Below are 22459 nucleotides of genomic sequence, written 5' to 3'. Positions count from 1 at the left end.
GGTGTCAATAATACTTGAGTTTCCGATTTGTAACGTGACATAACTTGTTCCAAAATGACTTTGTTGATTTTAAATGTGTGCGCCTTCGCAAATCGGACAGAAAAATTACCACAGCATGTTGGTTCCATGTCATGACACCATGCCAAGTTTCATGATTTTTAGGCGTGTTTTGGATTTATAGGAATTAAAAGATCAAGTTTCTCAATCTTTCCGGCCGAGCCACGATGCCGAGATATTTTCATTTCATTCCCATTTCTTTCATGGGACCTGGAAATTCACCCAAGGACACACATGTAATTTTTCAAACAACTTTGGTGCACTAGAGCTTGTGCTTGTAGTTCAAATTTTAATTATGCACATTAAATGCGCAAAAACTCAATTAATGTATAAAAAATGACAAACGAACCCGGAATAATTCCAATTTAGCACAATACTTCTATTTGGTCTAATCTACCCGTGTAAAACAATTAAGGCGGGAGAAGGTAGTGTACGTATGTCGTTTTGCACACGGAGGTGACACGTTCCCTCTCAGAACCACGAGCCTTCTTGAGGGAAGCTCTGGTTTGCAAGAAGCTTACACAAAAGCTTGTCCCAATTTGGGAAAAAAATTTACCGCAACATGTTGGTGCCATGTCATCTTACCATGCCAAGTTTCATGATTTTCAGGCGTGTTTTGGATTTACAGGAATTAAAAAACCAAGTTTCTCAATCTTTTCGGACGAGCCACGTCGCCCAGATGTTTGAATTCCATTCCCATTTCTTGCATGGGACCTATAAATTCACCCAAGGACACACATGTGATTTTTCAACCTACTTTGGGGCACTAGAGCATGTGCTTGTAGTTCAAATTTGAATTATGCACATTAAATGCACAGAAACTCAATTAATGTATAAAGAGGCCAAACGAACCCGGAATAATTCCAAATTTTAGCACGATACTTCTATTTTGTCTGATCTGCATGGGTACAAAAATTAAGGCAGGAGAAGGCAGTGTACGTATCTCGTTTCGCACACGGAGGTGACACGTTCCCTCACGAAACCTCGAGCCTTATTTTGGGAAGCTCTGGTTTGCAAGAAGCTTACACCAAAGCTTGTCCCAATTCGGCCAAAAAAATTACCGCAGCATGTTGGTGCCATGTCATGACAGCATGCTAAGTTTCATGATTTCCAGGGGTGTTTTGGATTTACAGGAATTAAAAAACCAAGTTTCTCAATATTTCTGGCCGAGCCACGACGCCCAGATGTTTGAATTTCATTCCCATTTTTCCATGGGACCTATAAATTCACCAAAGGACACACATGTGATTTTCAAACAACTTTGGTGCGCTGGAGCATGTGCTTCTAGTTCAAATTTGAATTATGCACATTAAATGCGCAGAAACTCAGTTAATGTAAAAAAAGTCCAAACGAACCCGGAATAATTCCAAAATTTATCACAATACTTCTATTTGGTCTAATCTGCCTGTGTAAAAAATTATGGCGGGAGATGACAGTGTATGATAACCCACAAGTATAGGGGATCTCAATAGTTTCAAGGGTAGAGTGTTCAACCCAACTTTATTGATTCGACACAAGGGGAGCCAAAGAATATTCTCAAGTATTAGCAGTTGAGTTGTCAATTCAACCACACCTGAAAGACTTAATATCTGCAGCAAAGTATTTAGTAGCAAAGTAGTATGGAAGTAACGGAAATGGTGGCAAAAGTAACAGTAGTAGTTTTTGTAGCAATCGTAACGGTGGCAACGGAAAATTAACGAAGTATAGATCAATATGTGAAAAGCTCGTAGGCAATGGATCAATGATGGATAATTATGTCAGATGCAATTCCTCATGCAACGGTTATAACATAGGGTGACACAGAACTAGCTCCAGTTCATCAATGTAATGTAGGCATGTATTCCGGATATAGTCATACGTGCTTATGGAAAAGAACTTGCATGACTTCTTTTGTCCTATTGTCCCATGGCAGATGGGTCCTATTGGAAACTAAGGGATATTAAGGCCTCCTTTTAATAGAGTATCGGACCAAAGCATTAACACTTAGTGAATACGTGAACTCCTCAAACTACGGTCATCACCGGGAGTGGTCCCGATTATTATCACTTCGGGGTTACCAGATCATAACACATAGTAGGTGACTATTGACTTGCAAGATAGCATCAAGAACTCACATATATTCATGAAAACATAATAGGTTCAGATCTGAAATCATGGCACTCGGGCTCTAGTGACAAGCATTAAGAATAGCAAATTCATAGCAACATCAATCTTAGAACATAATGGATACTAGGGATCAAACCCAAACAAAACTAACTCGATTATATGGTAAATCTCATCCAAGCCATCACCGTCCAGCAAGCCTACGATGGCATTACTCATGCACGGCGGAGAACATCATGAAATTGGTGATGGAAGAAGGTTGATGATGACAATGGCGACGGATTCCCCTCTCCGGAGCCCCGAACGGACTCCAGATCAGCCCTCCCGATGATGATTAGGGCTTGGCAGCGGCTCCGTATTGTAAAAAGCGATGAATCCTTCTCTCTTATTTTTTTCTCCCAGAACGTGAATATATATAGGGGGATGCGCCCTGCACCCTCGTGGACAGGGTGTTGGAAATATGAGCAATTTACCGAATGATTTTATTAACAGAAATACTAGATAAAGCATGACTAATATAGTAGAGATAAAACAAGTCATGCGTTTTGACAGAGAGAAGGTAAATAGCTTCTGTATATATGAACCGTAGCCTATCATATCTAAAGCATATAGTATAGCAAGTAGCATATATGAAGTAGAACATATCATGTGTAGGACAAGGACTAGAATAAGGAACTGCGGCAGAACCTTTAACAGGAAAGAGAAGAACACGTACGGGACAGCAGCAGCAGAAGCGCTGGACTTGGGGTCGGTGTCCTCGCCTGCCATGTCGTCGAGGAGGTCGTGGACGTCAGGGAAGAAGTCGTCGTCGGGGAAGTAGTCGTCGGTGACCGGATCGTCCGTGATGAAGCAGCCAGTAGTCGCGTTGAGCGCTCCCCAAAAACCATATCACCCTTCTCCCATACAGGACTCAAAACGTGCAGTTTCGGAGCCCTACTATCCCGACTTGCGGTGTGCACCGCAAGACGGGATGGGGAAGAATGTAGGAGCAGCGCAGTGGTCGAAACTTTGTGGCGAGAGGAAGAAGAGCTTCTGTTGTGTCTCTCTAGAGAGGAGCGACCTCTCTTATATAGGCACAGGAGAAGGACGCGAAGAGGCTGCGGCAGGAGGTGAAGCAACGAAGGGAGACGAAGCGAACAGGTAGCGGCCGAAGAGGTGCGTCGTTCGAATTCAGTGCCCACTACAGAAAACGTTTCAACTCCCATGTGAGCTTTCGTATACCCATCGTGCGTGGCAAAAATTTAGATATCGGCTCGGCTCATTCCGTCAACCCGCAACCCGCGGCGCATCGTGACGAGGCGTGGCGTGGCGAGGCGGGCGGCGGAGGAGGAGCGCGCGTGGATATCCCTCTTGTTCTCATGCTCGTACAAGTGGGGAAAGAACCTCCCTTATAAGGAGGTCCAACTCCCACTAAACTAGCAATGCGGGACTAAACTTTAGTAGTATCCCTTGCCTTGCACAAATGGGCTAAGTGGGCCTCTAGGATTTATTAGGAATTTCTGAAATAGTTATTGGGCTGCCCAAAATAGACTAAATTCCAGCAATCCCCCACCAAATCCCAGAGGCACACAGAAATTTGCCTTTGGTTCCAAAACACTGTTTTATATACCGGTACTTCAGTGGCGACTGTTAAGTTGAACTTCCACCTAGAACTCTATGCTACACTAGTAAGCAGCTTGAACAGTGGACTGGGCCTTGAACTGCAAGTTTTCTGTGAATCTAGCTTCACATAAAGCCTTGACCGATACGTGGCTACCGTGGGTCTTTCCCGTGGATGGAGCTTATGCGTCATACTCCATGACCTTTCATGAGTTTACTAGAGAGAACCCTACTCTCATAGATTGCGACGTTTGACAATCGGACTCATATAGGTGTGTTCTTCAAAAGATGTTCTGCAGGATAACATCTCTGCTTAAATAAGCCACTTAGAACACATTAAAATATACATCAACCTGCCATGCAGATTAGGAGAGTATTGCATCTTCACAGAGTGGTATTGTGAATAGTAAGGATACTCTCTTCTCGGTTGACCAACAACTTTTCTTCAACATCTAATTCACGAGATCTCCGATCACAAAGAATAGGTTACCACTGTGAACAACTCATATTGTGGGTCTCGTACCCATCTCCCTCGATGCATTATCTATCACATTGCGTGATAGACCCTTGGTAAAAGGATCTGCCAGATTTTTAGACGTTTGGATATAATCCAACGCAATAACTCCGGAGTTTTTCATTTTCCTGACAGATTTTAACCTTCTCTGAATGTGTCTTGATGACTTCATGTTATCCTTTGAGCTGCTCATTTTCGTGATCACGGTTTGATTATCGCAGTTCATAAGGACACCCGGTACAGGTTTCTCAACAACCGGCAAGTCATTCAAGAGCCGGCGAAGCCAATCCGCTTCAACCGTAGCTGTATCTAGTGTTGTGAGTTCTGCTTCCATTGTTGACCTCGTTAAGATGGTCTGCTTGCAAGACTTCCAAGAAACAGCATCACCTCCATGAGTGAATACATAACCACTCGTGGCCTTTATCTCATCAGCATCTGAGATCCAGTTTGAGTCACTTTACCCTTCAAGCACCTTTGGATGCCCGGTGTAGTGAATTCCATAATTTGCAGTGCCTTTCAAATAACGCAAAACTCTCTCTAGAGCTTTCCAATGCACATCTCCTAGTTTTGAGACAAACCAACTCAGTTTGCTAACAGCAAAAGAGATGTTAGGTCTTGTAGCACTTGCTAAGTACATAAGCGAGCCAATAATCTAAAAATATTTCAATTGATCTCTAGCAATTCCTCGATTCTTTCGAAGTAACACACTCGCATCATATGGTGTTGGAGAGGGCTTGCAGTCACTATAGCCAAAGCGACTCAAGATCTTTTCCACATAGTGAGATTGAAGCAATGTAATCCCACCATCATCGTCTCTCAACTACTTTATGTTCAGAATCACATCAGCCACTCCTAAATCCTTCATCTCAAAACAATGAGATAGGAAATCCTTGACCTCCTGAATAACATTCAGATTTGTTCCAAAAATCAGTATGTCATCAACATACAAGCAATGGATAACTCCCTCGCCCCCACCATGGCGATAGTACACACATTTTTCAGCTTCGTTTTCAACAAAGCCTGCGGCTGTTAAAGTTCTTTCAAACTTCGCATGCCACTATTTGGGTGCTTGCTTGAGTCCGTACAAGGACTTTAGCAACTTGCACACTTTTCCTTCCTGACCATCTAGTACAAACCCATCTGGTTGTTCCATATAAATTTCCTCGTCCAACTCTCCATTTAGTAAAGCAATCTTAACATCCATTTGATGAACGAGAAGACCATGCGAGGCAGCTAGTGAAAGTAGAACTCGAATAGTGGTCAGTCGAGCCATAGGTGAGTAAGTATCAAAGAAGTCTTCACCTTCCTTTTGGGTATAACCCCATAGCCACGAGCCGAGCCTTGTACTTCTCAATAGTACCATCAGGCCTAAGCTTCTTCTTGAATACCCATTTGCATCCTATAGGTTTGCACCCATAAGGACGATCAGTTATCTCCCAGGTTTCATTCGCCAAGATGGAATCCATCTCGCTATGAACCGCTTCCTTACAGTAGTCAGCATCTTCAGATGCATAGGCCTCTGAAATAGAACTGGGAGTGTCATCTATGGGATATGCAAGAAAATCATTACCAAAAGACTTTGCAGTCCTCTGTCTATTGCTCCTAGTAGGAACTTCATTGTTCTCCTCCACAGGACTTTCAAAGTGTTCCATCGAAATGGCAGGTTCGGTAATTGTAACTGCTTCCTGATTCGATGAACTAGGCATCTCCTGATTAGATGAGGTAGCCATATCCTTCATGGGAAAGATATCTTCAAAGAAAGTCGCATCATTCGACTCCATGATCGTACCGACATGCATGTTAGGTACTACAGATTTTACAACCAAGAATCTATAGCCAATGCTATGAAAAGCATATCCCAGGAAAACACAATCCACAGTCTTTGGTCCAAGCTTCCGCTTCTTTGAAATTGGAGCATTGACTTTCACCAACCAACCCCATGTTCGCAGATAAGAGAGTTTTAACCTTTTCTTCTCCCATTCCTCGAATGGAGTTATCTCTTTGTTCTTTGTGGGGACTCGGTTCAAGACATGACATGCTGTCAATATCGCCTCCCCCCATCATACCTTGGAGAGACCTGATGTGTCTAACATGGCGTTAACCAAATCAGTTCGAGTATGGTTCTTTCTTTCGGCCACCCCATTTGACTGAGGTGAATAGGGAGGCGTCCTCTCATGGATTATACCATGTTCTGCACAAAAAGCATCAAATTCATTAGAAAAATACTCACCACCACGGTCGGACCTAAGCCTCTTGATTTTCCAATCAAGTTGGTTTTCCACTTCAGCTTTATAGATCTTGAAAAAGTTCAAAGCCTCATCCTTAGATTTCAGAAGATACACACGGCAGTATCTAGTGGAGTCATCAATTAACGTCATGAAATATTTCTTTCCACCTTTTGTCAACACACCATTCATTTCACATAGATCTGAATGTATGAGCTCTAGTGGAGCAAGATTTCTTATTTCCGCAGTCGAGGTTGTTTAGCTTGCACACACACTTGACTCTTAGATCCCTTGACGGTGATGAAACTAGGGATTAAGTTCAACTTCGCTAGTCGCGACATGCAACCAAAGTTAACATGACAAAGACGTGAATGACACACATTGGATTCAGTATTGTTGCAAATATGATTAACAACTTTATTGCAAATGTCTGATAAGGATAAACGAAACAAGCCTCCTAACTCATAGCCTTTACCAACAAAGGTTCCATACTTGGATATTACAAATTTATTCGACTCAAAGACAAGCTTGTAGCCATCTCTACATAGAAGAGATCCGCTAACAAGATTTTTATTGACGGAGGGGACATAATGCACGTTCTTCAGCCGCATGATCTTCCCCGAAGTAAACTTCAGATCGACCGTGCCAACACCATGAACAGAAGCACTTGAAGCATTGCCCATCAGCACGGTTGAAGTCCCTCCGGTCTGATAAGACAAAAACATGGAAATATCACCGCATACATGCACATTAGCACCCGTGTCAATCAACCAGTCAGGAGAATGACATACTGAAAGAATAGTGGGAAATATACCATACCCAGCATCCTTCATGTCAGTGTCTCCAATGGCAACATTAGCGGTCTTGCCGCCTTTCCCAGGATTATGCTTGTCATAGCGATTAGGGCAAATAGGAGCCCAATGATCAGGATCCCCACACACATGACAAGCACCTTACTTCTTGCCATTCTTCTTCTTGAAGTTTGTGTGTTGCACAACCTTGTTCTTCCCATCAAACATTGCTTTTCCATCAAACTTGCCCTTGTTCTTGAACTTGTGGGGCTGGAAGTTCTGCTTCTGTACCACATTGGCACTAGATCCTCCCTCAATACCTCGAGCACGTGTGTCTTTTGCTCTCGCCTTTTCTTCCACATCAAGAGTGCCAATGAGATCCGGGACGGAAAACTCCTACCTCTTATGCTTCAGCAAGGTAGCAAAGTTCCTCCATGAAGGAGGAAGCTTAGTGATGATACCTCCGGCAACAAACTTGTCCGGTAGCATACAACTGAAGTGCTCAAGTTCTCTAGCAAATGACTGTATCTCATGAGCTTGCTCAACCACGGAGTGCTCTTCAGTCATCCTGTAATCATAGAATTGCTCCATGATGTACAGCTCAGTGCCAGCATCCGAGACCCCAAACTTGGCCTCGAGTGCATCCCGCATATCTTTTCCATTATCAATTGACACATAAGCATCAACTATGTTCTCACCAAGAACACTCAAGGGAGCAGCCTTAAACAGAGTATCCATTTTCTGAAAAGCTTGTGCCTGTTGAGCATCAAGCTCTCCTTCAGATTTGCCGAGAGTGGCGTCATAGCAACTCATGGTTTGAAACCATAAGACTGCTCTCACGCGCCACCTCTTATAGTGGATACCCTCAAACATAGGAGGTCTCATGGAAGCAGCAAAACCACTTCGGGTAAATTGCCTATAGCAAGGTTTTTGGATTGTTGGAAATATGAGCAATTTACCAATTGATTTTATTAACAGAAATACTAGATAAAGCATGACTAATATAGTAGAGATAAAACAAGTCATGCGTTCTGATAGAGAGAAGGTAAATAGCTTCTGCATATATGAACCGTAGCCTATCATATCTAAAGCATACAGTATAGCAAGTAGCATATATGAAGTAGAACCTATCATGTGTAGGACAAGGAATAGAATAAGGAACTGCAGTAGAACCTTTAACAGGAAAGAGAAGAACACATACGGGACAGCAGCAGCAGAAGCGCTGGACTTGGGGTCGGTGTCCTCGCCTGCCATGTCGTCGAGGAGGTCGTGGACGTCGGGGAAGAAGTTGTCGTCGGGGAAGTAGTCGTCAGTGAACGGATCGTCCGTGATGAACCAGCCAGTAGTCGCGCTGAGCGCTCCCCAAAAACCTTATCACCCTTCTCTCGTACATGACTCAAAAGGTGCAGTTTCGGAGGCCTACTGTCCCGACCTGCGGTGCACACCGCAAGACGGGATGGGGAAGAACGTAGGAGCAGCGCAGTGGTCGGAACTTTGTGTCGAGAGGAAGAGGAGCTTCTGTTGTGTCTCTCTGGAGAGGAGCGACCTCTCTTATATAGGCACAGGAGAAGGACGCGAAGAGGCTACGGCAGGAGGTGAAGCAATGAAGGGAGACGAAGCGAACATGTAGCGGCCGAAGAGGTGCGCCATTCGAATTCAGTGTCCACTATAGAAAACATTTCAACTCCCACGTGACCTTTCGTATACCCATCGTGCATGGAAAAAATTTAGATATCGGCTCGGCTCATTCCCGCAACCCGCGGCGCGTCGTGACGAGGCGTGGCGTGGCGAGGCGGGCGGCGGAGGAGGAGTGCGCGTGGATATCCCTCTTATTCTCATGCTCGTACAAGTGGGGAAAGAACCTCCCTTATAAGGAGGTCCAACTCCCACTAAACTAGCAATGCGGGATTAAACTTTAGTAGTATCCCTTGCCTTGCACAAATGGGCTAAGTGGGCCTCTAGGATTTATTAGGAATTTCTAAAATAGTTATTGGGCTGCCCAAAATAGACTAAATTCCAGCACAGGGTGTGGGCCCCCTGATGCTAATTTTTTCGCCAGTATTTTTATTAATTCCAAAACGTGTCTTCGTGGATTTTTAGGTCATTCCGAGAACTTTTATTTTAGCACAAAAATAACACTATGGCAATTCTGCTAAAAACAGCGTCAGTCCGGGTTAGTTCCATTCAAATCATGCAAGTTAGAGTCCAAAACAAGGGCAAAAGTGTTTGGAAAAGTAGATATGTTGGAGATATATCAACTCCCCCAAGCTTAAACCCTTGCTTGTCCTCAAGCAATTCAGTTGATAAACTGAGAGTGGTAAAGAAAAACTTTGACAAACTCGGTTTGATATTGTTGTTGCAAACATGTAAATCCAGCATTCAAGTTTTTAGCAAAGATTATGAACTAACCATATTCACAATAACATTTAGGTCTCATGTTTACTCATATCAATGGCATAATCAACTAGCGAGCAATAATAATAAATCTCGGATGACAACACTTTCTCAAAACAATCATAACATGATATAACAAGATGGTATCTCACTAGCTCTTTCTGAGACCGCAAAACATAAATGTAGTGCACCCCTGAAGATCAAGGACTGACTAGACATTGTAATTCATGGTAAAAGAGATCATGTCATAGTCATACTCAATGTACATTAATAGCAATGCATGCGAATGACAGCGGTGCTCTCCAACTGGTGATTTTTAATAAGAGGATGATGACTCAACATAAAAGTAAATAGATAGGCCCTTCACAGAGGGAAGTAAGGATTTGCAGAGGTGCCAGAGCTCGAGTTTTGAAACAGAGATAAATAATATTTTGAGTGGTATACTTTCATTATCAACATAACAACCAAGAGATCTCGATATATTCCGTGCTACACACATTATAGGCGGTTCCCAAACAGAATGGTAAAGTTTATACTCCCCCACCACCAACAAACATCAATCCATGGCTTGTCTGAAACAACGGGTGCCTCCAACTAACAACAATCCTGGGGGAGTTTTGTTTGCAATTATTTTGATTTGAGCATGGTACTGGGCATCCCGGTTGCCAGCTATTTTGTCATGAGTGATGAGCGGTGTCCACTCATCGTGAGAATAACCCAGCTAGCATGGAAGATATAGACAACCCTAGTTGATACATGAGCTATTAGAGCATACAAAATAGAATTTCATTTGAAGGTTTAGAGTTTGGCACATACAAATTTACTTGGAACGGCAGGTAGATACCGCTTATAGGAAGGTATGGTGGACTCATGTGGAATAACTTTCGGGTTTATGGAAGTGGATGCACAAGCAGTATTCCAGCTTAGTACAAGTGAAGGCTAGAAAGAGACTAGGAAGCGACCAACTAGAGAGCGATAACAGTCATGAACATGCATTAAGATTAATCAACAATGAGTGCAAGCATGAGTAGGATATAAATCACCATGAACATTAATATCGTGGAGGCTATGTTAATTTTCTTTCAACTACATGCGTGAACATGTGCCAAGTCAAACCACTCGAATCATTCAAAGGAGGATACCACCCTATCATACCGCATAACAACCATTTTAATAGCATGTTGGCACACAAGGTAAACTATTATAAACTCCTAGCTAATTAAGCATGGCATGGGCAACTATAATCTCTAATTGTCATTGCAAACATGTTTCATTCATAATAGGCTGAATCAGGAACAGTGAACTAATCATATTTGCAAAAACAAGATAGGTCGAGTTCATACCAGCTTCTCTCATCTCAATCAGTCCATCATATATCGCCATTATTGCCTTTCACTCGCACGACCGAACGGTGTGGATAATAATAATAGTGCATGTGCATTAGACTAAGCTAGAATCTACATGCATTTAATACAAGGGAGAAGATAAGGTAATATGGGCTCCTGGTTAAAGCAACAATAATGCATATGAGAGCCACTCAACATTTTCATCATGGTCTTCTCCTCTCGACCCCCAAAGAACAAGAAAAGAAATAAAAGTAATTACACGGGAAAGCTCCCAACAAGCAAAAGAAGAATGAGAAATCTTTTTGGGTTTTCTTTTAGTTACTGCTACTACAGGCATGGAAGGTAAACTAGCTAAAAACTATAACTATTTTTTTGGTTTTTCTTACGGTTTTTTTGAACACATAAGAAGAAGGCTTAGCAAAGAAAATAAACTAGCATGGATGGTACAATGAAAAAGTATGAGCACGGATAACTAGAATGAGTGTGTGAACATGAATGTAATGTCGATGAGAAATACGTACTCCCCCAAGCTTAGGCTTTTGGCCTAAGTTTGTCTATGGCCACTGCTGGCCTGGTGGATATCCAAAGTTGTAGCTAGGGTCATACTGAGATGCAGCAGCTACTGCCTAGAGAGCTGCAGCTTGGAGGTGAGCAGCCTCCGTTCTCATCCCGTACTCGTTCGCCTCCTCCCTGGTTATAACATATCTCCTTTTTGCCTGGAAGTTAAAGAAAGTAGGAGCAGGGAGGGCAACATGGACAGTGCGCTGTCTGTAGAAGATTAGTCGATACTGGAGGAACAATTTGTTCCTCTCAAGAAACTGATGGCGAACCATAGCATTATAATCTAGGTAAGCAGGAGATGGCTTTATATCATTTCCATGTATGGGTACATTAAGATAATTAGCTACACGAGTTGCATAAATTCCACCAAAAAAATCTCCATATATATTGTTAAGATGCAACCTACATGCCACAATGGCCCTCGGGTTATATTGGTTATCTCCTAATACCGCACTTTTGAGGACACAAAGATCTAGAACGCACATGTGGCAGGCCTCATCTTTACCATTAATGCATCTACCAATAAAGAGAGCAAAATAATGTATGGAAGGGAAATGAATGCTCCCTGTGGTAGCTTCTGTGATTTCCCTAGATTCCCCCATAGTGATACTAGCAAGAAAGTCTTTGATAACCCACAAGTATAGGGGATCGCAACAGTTTTCAAGGGTAGAGTATTCAACCCAAATTTATTGATTCGACACAAGGGGAGCCAAAGAATATTCTCAAGTATTAGCAGCTGAGTTGTCAATTCAACCACACTTGGAAACTTAATATTTGCAGCAAAGTGTTTAGTAGCAAAGTAATATGATAGTAGTGGTAACGGTAGCAAAAGTAATGTTTTTGGTATTTTGTAGTGATGATAGAAATAGCAATGGAAAAGTAAATAAGTGAAGAACGATATGTGGAAAGCTCGTAGGCAATGGATCAGTGGTGGAGAATTATGCCGGATGCGGTTCGTCATCTAACAGTCATAACCTAGGGTGACACAGAACTAGCTCCAGTTCATCAATGTAATGCAGGCATGTATTCCGAATATAGTCATACATGCTTTTGGAAAAGAACTTGCATGACATCTTTTGTCCTACCCTCCCGTGGCAGCGGGGTCCTTACGGAAACTAAGGGATATTAAGGCCTCCTTTTAATAGAGTACCGGAACAAAGCATTAACACATAGTGAATACATGAACTCCTCAAACTACGGTCATCACCGGTAACTATCCCGATTATTGTCACTTCAGGGTTAACGGATCATAACACATAATAGGTGACTATAGACTTGCAAGATAGGATCAAGAACTCTCATATATTGATGAAAACATAATAGGTTCAGATTTGAAATCATGGCACTCGGGCCCTAGTGACAAGCATTAAGCATAGCAAAGTCATAGCAACATCAATCTCAGAACATAATGGATACTAGGGATCAAACCCTAACAAAACTAACTCGATTACATGATATATCTCATCCAACCCATCACCGTCCAACAAGCCTACAATGGAATTAATCCCACACGGCGGTGAGCATCATGAAATTGGTGATGGAGGATGGTTGATGACGATGATGGCGACGGATTCCCCTCTCCAGAGCCCCGAATGGACTCCAGATCAGCCCTCCCGAGAGGTTTTAGGGCTTGGCGGCGGCTCCGTACCGTAAAATGCGATGAATTCTTCTCTCTAATTTTTTTCTCCTCGAAAGCAAATATATAGAGTTGGTCTTGAGGTCGGAGGAGCTCCAGGGGGCCCACGAGGTAGGGGGGCACGCCCCCACCCTTGTGGACAGGTGGTGGGCCCCCTGGTCTTCATCTTTTGCAGGTATTTTTTATATTTTCTGAATAGATGTTCCATGAAGTTTCAGGTCATTCCGAGAACTTTTGTTTCTGCACATATATAACACCATGGTAATTCTGCTGAAAACAGCGTCAGTCCGGGTTAGTTCCATTCAAATCATGCAAATTAGAGTCCAAAACAAGGGCAAAAGTGTTTGGAAAAGTAGATACGACGGAGACATATCAGTCTTCATATTCAAATTTGCGAGGTTCATTAACATTGCCCCACTGTTGGAGTTTACAAGCAGTATTAAAATCTTCTAAGTCCATGTTATATGATTTATCATAAAGATCAAATAAAACAGCGTGAGAATTGCGCGAGGATGTAAATTTGAATATGAAGATCAGCATTCTCTGACACTTTCCTCAAGATCAGCATTACACATATACACGTCAAATTCATACTTGATGCCTGCCTAGACTATAAACTCCTCTGACGGCCATTCACAAGGCCGCACTTGAGCTTCCCTCGGTGGTTCATCGTCCGGCTCACGTATCACGAGCCTTGGTCCTTGCTTCCTTGAGGAAACACCTTGGTACATTTTCCTAAACATTTTCTTTCTCGAAGAACAATCTCCCCAAACAATTTTGTGAATGGAGCTTTGAGCAAGGAGAATGAAAATGGCATCAAGATGAGCTAGAACGCGGGTTTGAGCTATGGGAGGATTTTTGTGGAGGAAGACGAAGCGAGTTGGTGCTGGAATAAGTGGAGGGGTTCCACATGGGGTCCACGAGGCAGGGGCGTGCCCCAGGGGGATGGGGGCGCCCTACACCCTCATGGCCAAATGGTGGGCCCCCTGGTGTGTTCTCAGTGCCAGTAATTCTGAAATATTCTACAAAAATCATATTTCATTTTCAGGACATTTGGAGAACTTTTATTTTCGGGGTATTTTTATTGCAAGGATAATTTTGAAAACAGACAGAAATACTATTTTTGCTTTATTTAATCTAAATAACAGAAAGTAAAAGGAGGGTACAGAGATTTGTGATTTCTAACTTTATCCATCTCGTTCTCATCAAAAGGAATCCACTAACAAGGTAGATCAAGTCTTGTTAGCAAACTCTTTCTGAGTAACATGAAACCGTAGAATTTTTGAATAACACTTGGTTACCTCAACAGGGACGTGCATGTTCCCAACAATAAGAATATCATATTTCTTCTTGACAGTAGGAAGAGGGAATTCAAAACCTCCCATTGTAATCCTTGAAAATTTTCCAATAGAATTAATACTACGGACTTGAGGTTGTTTCCTCGGAAAGTGTACCGTATGCTCATAACATTAACATCAAAAGTGACATTTCCTTTGTTGCAATCAATAATAGCCCCTGCAGTATTCAAAAAGGGTCTACCAAGGATAATCGACATACTATCGTCCTCGGGAATATCAAGAATAACAAAGTCCGTTAAAATAGTAACGTTTGCAACCACAACAGGCACATCCTCACAGATACGGACAGGTATAGCAGTTGATTTATCGACCATTTGCAAAGATATTTCAGTAGGTGTCAACTTATTCAAATCAAGTCTACGATATAAAGTGAGAGGCATAACACTAACACTGGCTCCAAGATCACATAAAGCAGTTTTAACATAGTTTCTTTTAATAGAGCATGGTATACTGGGTACTCCTGGATCTCCATGTTTCTTTGGTATTTCACCCTCAAAATTATAATTAGCAAGCATGGTGGAAATTTCAGCTTCCGGTATCTTTCTTTTATTAGTAACAATATCTTTCATATACTTAGCATAAGGATTCATTTTAAGCATATCAGTCAAACACATACGCAAAAGGATAGGTCTAATCATTTCAGCAAAGCGCTCAAAATCCTCATCATCCTTTTTCTTGGATGGTTTAGGAGGAAAAGGAATGGATTTCTGAACCCATGGTTCTCTTTCTTTACCGTGCTTCCTAGCAATGAAGTCTCTCTTATCATAACATTGATTCTTTGATTATGGGTAAACAAGATCAACAGCAGGTTCAACCTCTACATCATTGTTATTGCTAGGTCGAGCATCATCATGAACATCATCATTAACATTATCACTAGGATCATGTTCATTACCAGATTCTGTTTCAGCATCAAAAATAGAAATATCATTGGGATTTTCAGATGTGTCAACAACTGGTTAACTAGAAGCATGCAAAGTCTTATCATTTTTCTTTTTCTTCTTCTTAGAAGGACTAGGTGCATCAACATTAGTTCTCTGAGAATCTTGCTCAACTCTCTTAGGGTGGCCCTCAGATACAAAGGTTCATGAGTCATTTTACCCCCTCTAGTCACAACTTTAACATCATTATCATTTTTCTTATTATTTAATTCATTGAGCAAATCATGGTGTGCTTTAACCACTTGTTCTACCTGAGTGGTAACCATAGAAGAATGTTTACTAATAAGTTTAAGGTCACCTTTAATTCTAGACATATAATCACTCAAGTGTTCAATCATATAAGCATTACGTTTCAATTGTCTACCAACATAAGCATTGCAGTTTTCTTGTTTAACAATAAAATTATCAAACTCATCCAAGCATTGGCTAGCAGACTTTGTCGGATTTCGGGTTCCAGCAAAACCCTTGAGGTTCGAACAATGGGGTGCACACGAAGATCTCTGCCCCTCCCTAGCTCGCACACTCTACGATCTTACGGCCTAGCTCGACGAACCCAAAGAACATGAGACACAAGATTTATACTGGTTCAGGACACCGTTGTGGTGTAATACCCTACTCCAATGTGGTGTGGTGGATTGCCTCTTGGGCTGAGGATGAACAGTAGAAGGGAAAAACAGCCTCGCAAGGAGAGGTGTTCTTGTGCTTGGTGTGCTTGAGTGGTTGAAGATCGGAATCCCCTCTCCATGGTGGTGGCTAGTCCTATTTATAGAGGCCCTGGTCCTCTTCCCAAATATTGAGCGGGGAGGGATCCCACAACAGCCTAATTCAAAGGGAAACAACTAGTACAAGCTATCTGACAAAAGTGGTCTTCGCCTGCCAAGGGCTCTGGTGGTGACACCGTCCTGGGCTCCACTATGACCTCCGTCTTGCCGTCCTGCTAACTTGGTCTTGTTGCATCGATATGGAAACCTTTACCTATTGCCTCGGGACTCCTCATCTGCGCTCGCCCCCATTAGCACCAAAGGGGAAACGAGGACGATGTGCGTGCTGGCGCCCGCCTTGTTCCAGTCATCATGGCTTGCGTCACAGGAACATCGCGAGGTGTCCCTTGCCTTGATTTCTCCGCCCCCCGTGAGCTAGCCTGGTGAGGCCGCCCCTGAGGAGGTCTTGCATCGTCCGCCTTGCGAGGACTGGCCCCTCGTGAGGGTCTTGGATGTTTGCTGGTGAATATGGGCCGTATGGGGCCGCTGGTGGAGCCATGCTGCGGGCCGCAGGCAGGCATGTCTGGGGACCCCCATTCCCAGAACGCCAATAGTAGCCCCCGGGTCCAATGCGCGCTCGGGCTTGGCTTCGAGGCGAAGCCAAAGGGCAGGGACGTAGCGCTGCGAGCCCCATTAACCTGCGGCCGCGGTTTGCGCGTGGCGACTAATTGGACGTGGGCATCTCCTCTTCCCCACGTAGCCTTGGCAGCTGCCCGACTGACAAAAGGCCGGTGCGGGGAACGCTTGCCTTCATTGCCTTCCTTTGCCTTGCTCCAAATCCCCTTGCTTGCTCTTCACTTCCGAAATCTCCAGATCTGCTCCGATCTCCTTCTGAGCTTCTGAACAATGGTGCCATGAAAGCCCAAGGTCGATTCGCCACCTGCCTGGTACGAGCCGGCTCTAGAGGCGCCCAATGTCTCGATGAAGAACCTCGCTGTCACGCGCCTGCTGACGGCGGGGGAGAACAACGAGAAGGGGGAGACCGAGCTTCGGGCTGGCTCCGCCGTGCCCGAAGCTCCGAAGAGCTCCTTCCACCCATTCTTCATGAGCAGCATCATCGCCGGCCGCGTTCCCCCCTTCTCTGACTTCTTCTATGCGGTCCTCCATCACTACGGGTTACAGGCTCTTCATCTCCATCCCAACTCCATTCTTCTCTTGGCCATCTTTGCCTTTTACTATGAGGCGTACGTCGGGGTGATGCCGTCCGTGGCACTGCTGCGCCACTTCTTTTACCTCCGGATCAACGACGGCCACACCACGGGGTGCGCCAACTTCATCGCATCCGGCAAGGCTAACGCGATTTCGAAGACCGGGAAGAAGGCCGATAGCTTCAGGAGCAAGGGGGTTATGATGGTTGCCAAATGTGCCCACCCACGGCTGAAGCTGCCGATGGGGATGCCCTGGCCTGATGAGGGGTGGTCCTGCATGAAGCTTACTAACGACCGGGTGAAGCTGGTGCTGGAGAAGATGAACGCCGACCTAAGGCCGGGAAACGCGAATGCAGTGAAGCCGACGGGGGCCATTCTCCAGAGGGAATTCTTGGCGTTGCGGGTGGCTCCTCTCTAGGCGCGCACGCGCCCCTTGTGGACGCTTGTGGATGGAGAATACAAGCTCCGCTTGAGTCCGAAGGCCTTGTCCGACGAGGAGCTGGCCATGGCCCTCCGTATTCTGGTCGGAGATGACCAAGAGTATCCGCCTAATCCCCACACTTCCTTGTTCCTCCGGAAGGACGGGGCGGAGGTCGTAGTCGCCATGCCTACCTTTGATGGGGGCGGCCAGGTGCCGCCAGCGCCTTCTGAAGCTCATGTGGCGACAGCGACGGTGGACGTATCTTCTGGTGATTCCCGCAGGGACGGAGAGGAGGAGGACGATGAGGAGCGCGACTCAGAGGCAGCCCCCAAAGAGATGGTGGAGACCTCCCCCTTGAGCAAGGCCGACGTCCTCCCGAAAAAGGGGGAGCCGCCCGTGGTTCCGTCGAAGGGCAGGTCGTCGCTGCTCTCCCGGGACGACGCTCCTTCCTCACCACTGCCTAGAGCTATGTCTGGCCCAGCTGCCACGAAGCTCTTCGACTTCAAGCTCCCGAAGCGGAGGGACTATGCCGCAGTGGACCAGTAAGTGTTCTTGCTCTTCCTTATTCTTGCTTCTGGTGCTTGTCCTTGACACTTCTTCTTCATTGTGCAACTAGGGCGACGCCTACGGCAAAGAGGAGAAGGGAGGGCGAGGTGGTGCTACTTGAGCCTAGATTGCCTCCTGCGACCGCGCCCCTCTCCATGAGTAAAGGCAGAGACGGTGCTCATGCTACTCTAGCCCGATCATCCTTGCGAGATTGGGCGGAGCATCTTCGGGAGGAGTTAGCCCCGAGGCCCCGCCGGCTCCGGAGGTGCTAGCATCCGGCTTGGGCGCTGGGGTCCCCGAGGCTCAGGAGCCTCTGGCCTCCCAGGCCATGGTGATGACATCGCCTCCTCCTCATTCTTCCGCTGCGCTGCTGACCTAGGTTCCGCCACCTCTCCTGACGTCCTGGAGCGGGCTCTTTCTGCGATGGCCCTGCTGCGAGAAGACCTTCAGGGCTCCGACCGTCGCCTGGTGGCCACACGCCTGGAACTGGTTTCCGGCTGGCTGCATTCTGACGCATCCGTCCGGGTGGCACTGAGCCAAGTTGCTGCTGACTCCGGGAAGGACAGGGAGGCCGTTGCCTAGGCTGTGGCCGATCGCGAGGTGGCGCTGAAGGATGCCGAAGCCGCCCAGGACCGCTGTCGGTCGATGGCGGCCGAGCTGGAGAGTGTGCGAATGAAGCCCGAGACCGGAAGGCGGACGATGAGAGGATGAAAGCCCGAGAGGATGCCATCAAGGATCGCGACGCCAAACTGGATCAGTTGGCTAAGGCGCAGGCCACGGAGCACGGCTGGTTGGAAGAGCTGGAGCAGAAGCTGAAGGCGGAGAAGGCCAAGCTCGATGCCAAGGCGCAGGTCCTGACTGAGGACCGCGCGGCCTTCAAGCTCCTTGAAGAGAAGGCTCGGACGGCGCTGAAGTCGCTCTACGAGAAGAGCTTGGAGGAGCCGCTGGTTGCCGATGACGGGGCCCCCAACCAGCTGGTTCCTTTTCTGGTTGATGCGCTTGAGGACGTCGTGAGCGGTATCGGCCCCATGGCAGAGCGAGAAGCCCACGTTCTCTCCTCGGCCGCGCTGACGCTCGTTTTTAGCCACCTCCACCTTCGCGATCCCACTGCCCACCTTGACGAGCTGCTGGAGCCTGTGAAAGACGAGCATTACGAGGCCGCTGCTGCAGCTATGAAGGGTCAGGTGGAGGCCCTGTTGAAGAGGTTCCGCGCCTTCGCTCCCGCGCCGCCGACCGGCGATGATACCGATCCTGCAACTCCGGCTGGTGGTGTAGGTGAAGGCGGCACCGTTGGAGAAGAAGCATCCCTTGCAGGTGACCGCGGCGTCCAGGGATGACGAGGCGGCCTGCAGATAGCTCCTTTCCTGTTTTATCTTCTGCAATATGCGCCATGCCTTGTGGAGGCGTTGAACTCTTGTTTGACTTCAGGGGAACAATATGTCCTATAATATTTGCTTTGAAATTCTGTGATTTCCTTTCTATTTACTTTATGTTCTACGTCGGCAGGGCTCGACCCCGCGCATACCTCAGCCGCCATTGGGCTGACCGGATCACTAGGACAGACCAAGGAGTGAGGGGCTATGAGGTCAGTTAGGCTCCTGAGTCACGATGCTCAGGAGCCCCCCTTGATGCGCAAATAGCTGATTAAAAGGATTTCCGGGAGTAGGTATAGTGTTCTACGTCGGCAGGGCCCGACCCCTTGCATTCCTCAGCCGCCATTGGGCCGACCGGATCACCAGGACAGTCCAAGGAGTGAGGAGCTACGTGGTCAGTTAGGCTCCTGAGTCGCGATGCTCAGGAGTCCCCCTTGACGTTCGAACGACCTTCGTACCTTGGCTCCGCTTGGGAGGGCACGCGACGACCAGGTATGAGGGACCTGGCAGGGTGGCGTACGCTTGGGTGTGACCCGAGCGCAGCACCCGTGCCCAGCCCCCTCACGTGACTCTCCCGAGGGGAGGTGTTGCGATGAGGCCGGCACCGAGCTCGGAGGCTCCCTGAGGTTGATACGGCCGTGAGGCCGCCCTCGGTTGTTTATTGCCAGGATGGACCATACCGCTTCCGCACTTGCATAGGCATAGCCGCTCGTCGACAGTGTCGACTGCCAGCACGAAGCATGGTGCTTCCGCTGGTACGTGGGAGGGAACTCCCTACTGCGGAGAGCCCCCGGGGCGTGTACAGCCCCGCCCTGACACGTCGCTTGCACGGCAGGGCTAGACGAGAGGTGTATCTGGGCACTCGTGAGCTAGCGCGGGACTCACGAGGCCCTACCTCAAGGCAGGTTGCACGTAGTCTTGGTTCTTGATGGCTGGGGCGTTCCTACGAGTTGGTTAGACAACCTGCGCTGAGTGGATTTCCTGACGCTATCGCATGAGAAGGCCAAGTGATACGTCTCCAACGTATCTATAATTTTTGATTGCTCCATGCTATATTATCTTCTGTTTTGGATGTTTATGGGCTTTATTATACACTTTTATATTATTTTTGGGTGTAACCTATTGACCCAGAGCCCAGTGCCAGTTTCTGTTTTTTTCCTTGTTTTAGAGCATCGCAGGAAAGGAAAATCAAACGGAGTCCAATTGACCTGAAACTTCACAGAACTTATTTTTGGACAAGAAGCAACCCGGGAGACTTGGAGTCCACATAAGGGAAGCAACGAGGAAGCCACGAGGTAGGGGGCGCGCCCTCCAACCCCGTGGGCCGCTCGTGGCTCCCCTGACGTACTTCTTCCTCCTATATATATCCATATACCCTAAAAACATCCGGGAGCACAATAGATCGGGAGTTCCGCCACCAGAGGCCTCCGTAGCCACCGAAAGCCAATCTAGACCCGTTCCGGCACCTTGCCGGAGGGGGGAATCCCTCTCCGGTGGCCATATTCATCATCCCGGTGCTCTCCATGACGAGGAGGGAGTAGTTCTCCCTCGGGGCTGAGGGTATGTACCAGTAGCTATGTGTTTGATCTCTCTCTCTCATGTTCTTGAGGTGGTACAATCTTGATGTATCACGAGCTTTGCTATTATAGTTGGATCTTATGATGTTTCTCCCCCTCTACTCTCTTGTAATGGATTGAGTTTCCCCTTTGAAGTTATCTTATCGGATTGATTCTTTAAAGATTTGAGAACACTTGATGTATGTCTTGCCGTGTGTATCTGTGGTGATAATGGGATATCACGTGATTCACTTGATGTATGTTCTGGTGATCAACTTGCGGGTTCCGCCCATGAACCTATGCATAGGGGTTGGCACACGTTTTTGTCGTGATTCTCCGGTAGAAACTTTGTGGCACTCTTTGAGGTTCTATGTGTTGGTTGAATAGATGAATCTGAGATTGTGTGATGCATATCGTATAATCATACCCATGGATACTTGAGGTGACATTGGAGTATCTATGTGAGATTAGGGTTTTGGTTGATTTGTGTCTTAAGGTGTTATTCTAATACGAACTCTAGGGCTGTTTGTTACACTTATAGGAATAGCCCAATCGATTGATTGGAAAGAATAACTTTGAGGTGGTTTCATACCCTACCATAATCTCTTCGTTTGTTCTCCTCTATTAGTTGCTTTGGAGTGACTCTTTGTTGCATGTTGAGGGATAGTTATGTGATCCAATTATGTTATTATTATCGAGAGGACTTGCACTAGTGAAAGTATGAACCCTAGGCCTTGTTTCCTAGCATTGCAATCCCGTTTGTGCTCACTTTTATCATTAGTTACCTTGCTGTTTTTATATTTTCAGATTAAAAAAACCTATATCTACTATCCATATACCACTTGTATCACCATCTCTTCGCCGAACTAGTGCACCTATACAATTTACCATTGTATTGGATGTGTTGGGGACACAAGAGACTCTTTGTTATTTGGTTGCAAGGTTTCTTGAGAGAGACCATCTTCATCTAACGCCTCCTATGGATTGATAAACCTTAGGTCATCCACTTGAGGGAAATTTGCTATTGTCCTACAAACCTCTGCACTTAGAGGCCCAACAATGTCTAAGAAGAAGGTTGTGTAGTAGACATCAAGCTCTTTTCTGGCGCCGTTGCCGGGGAGGTGAGCGC

The sequence above is a fragment of the Triticum urartu genome, chromosome 4A (assembly GCF_056163025.1).
Source record: "Triticum urartu cultivar PI428250 chromosome 4A, HENAU_Tu73, whole genome shotgun sequence".
In the NCBI taxonomy this organism is placed as follows: domain Eukaryota; kingdom Viridiplantae; phylum Streptophyta; class Magnoliopsida; order Poales; family Poaceae; genus Triticum; species Triticum urartu.
This window is presented reverse-complemented; position numbering follows the sequence as displayed.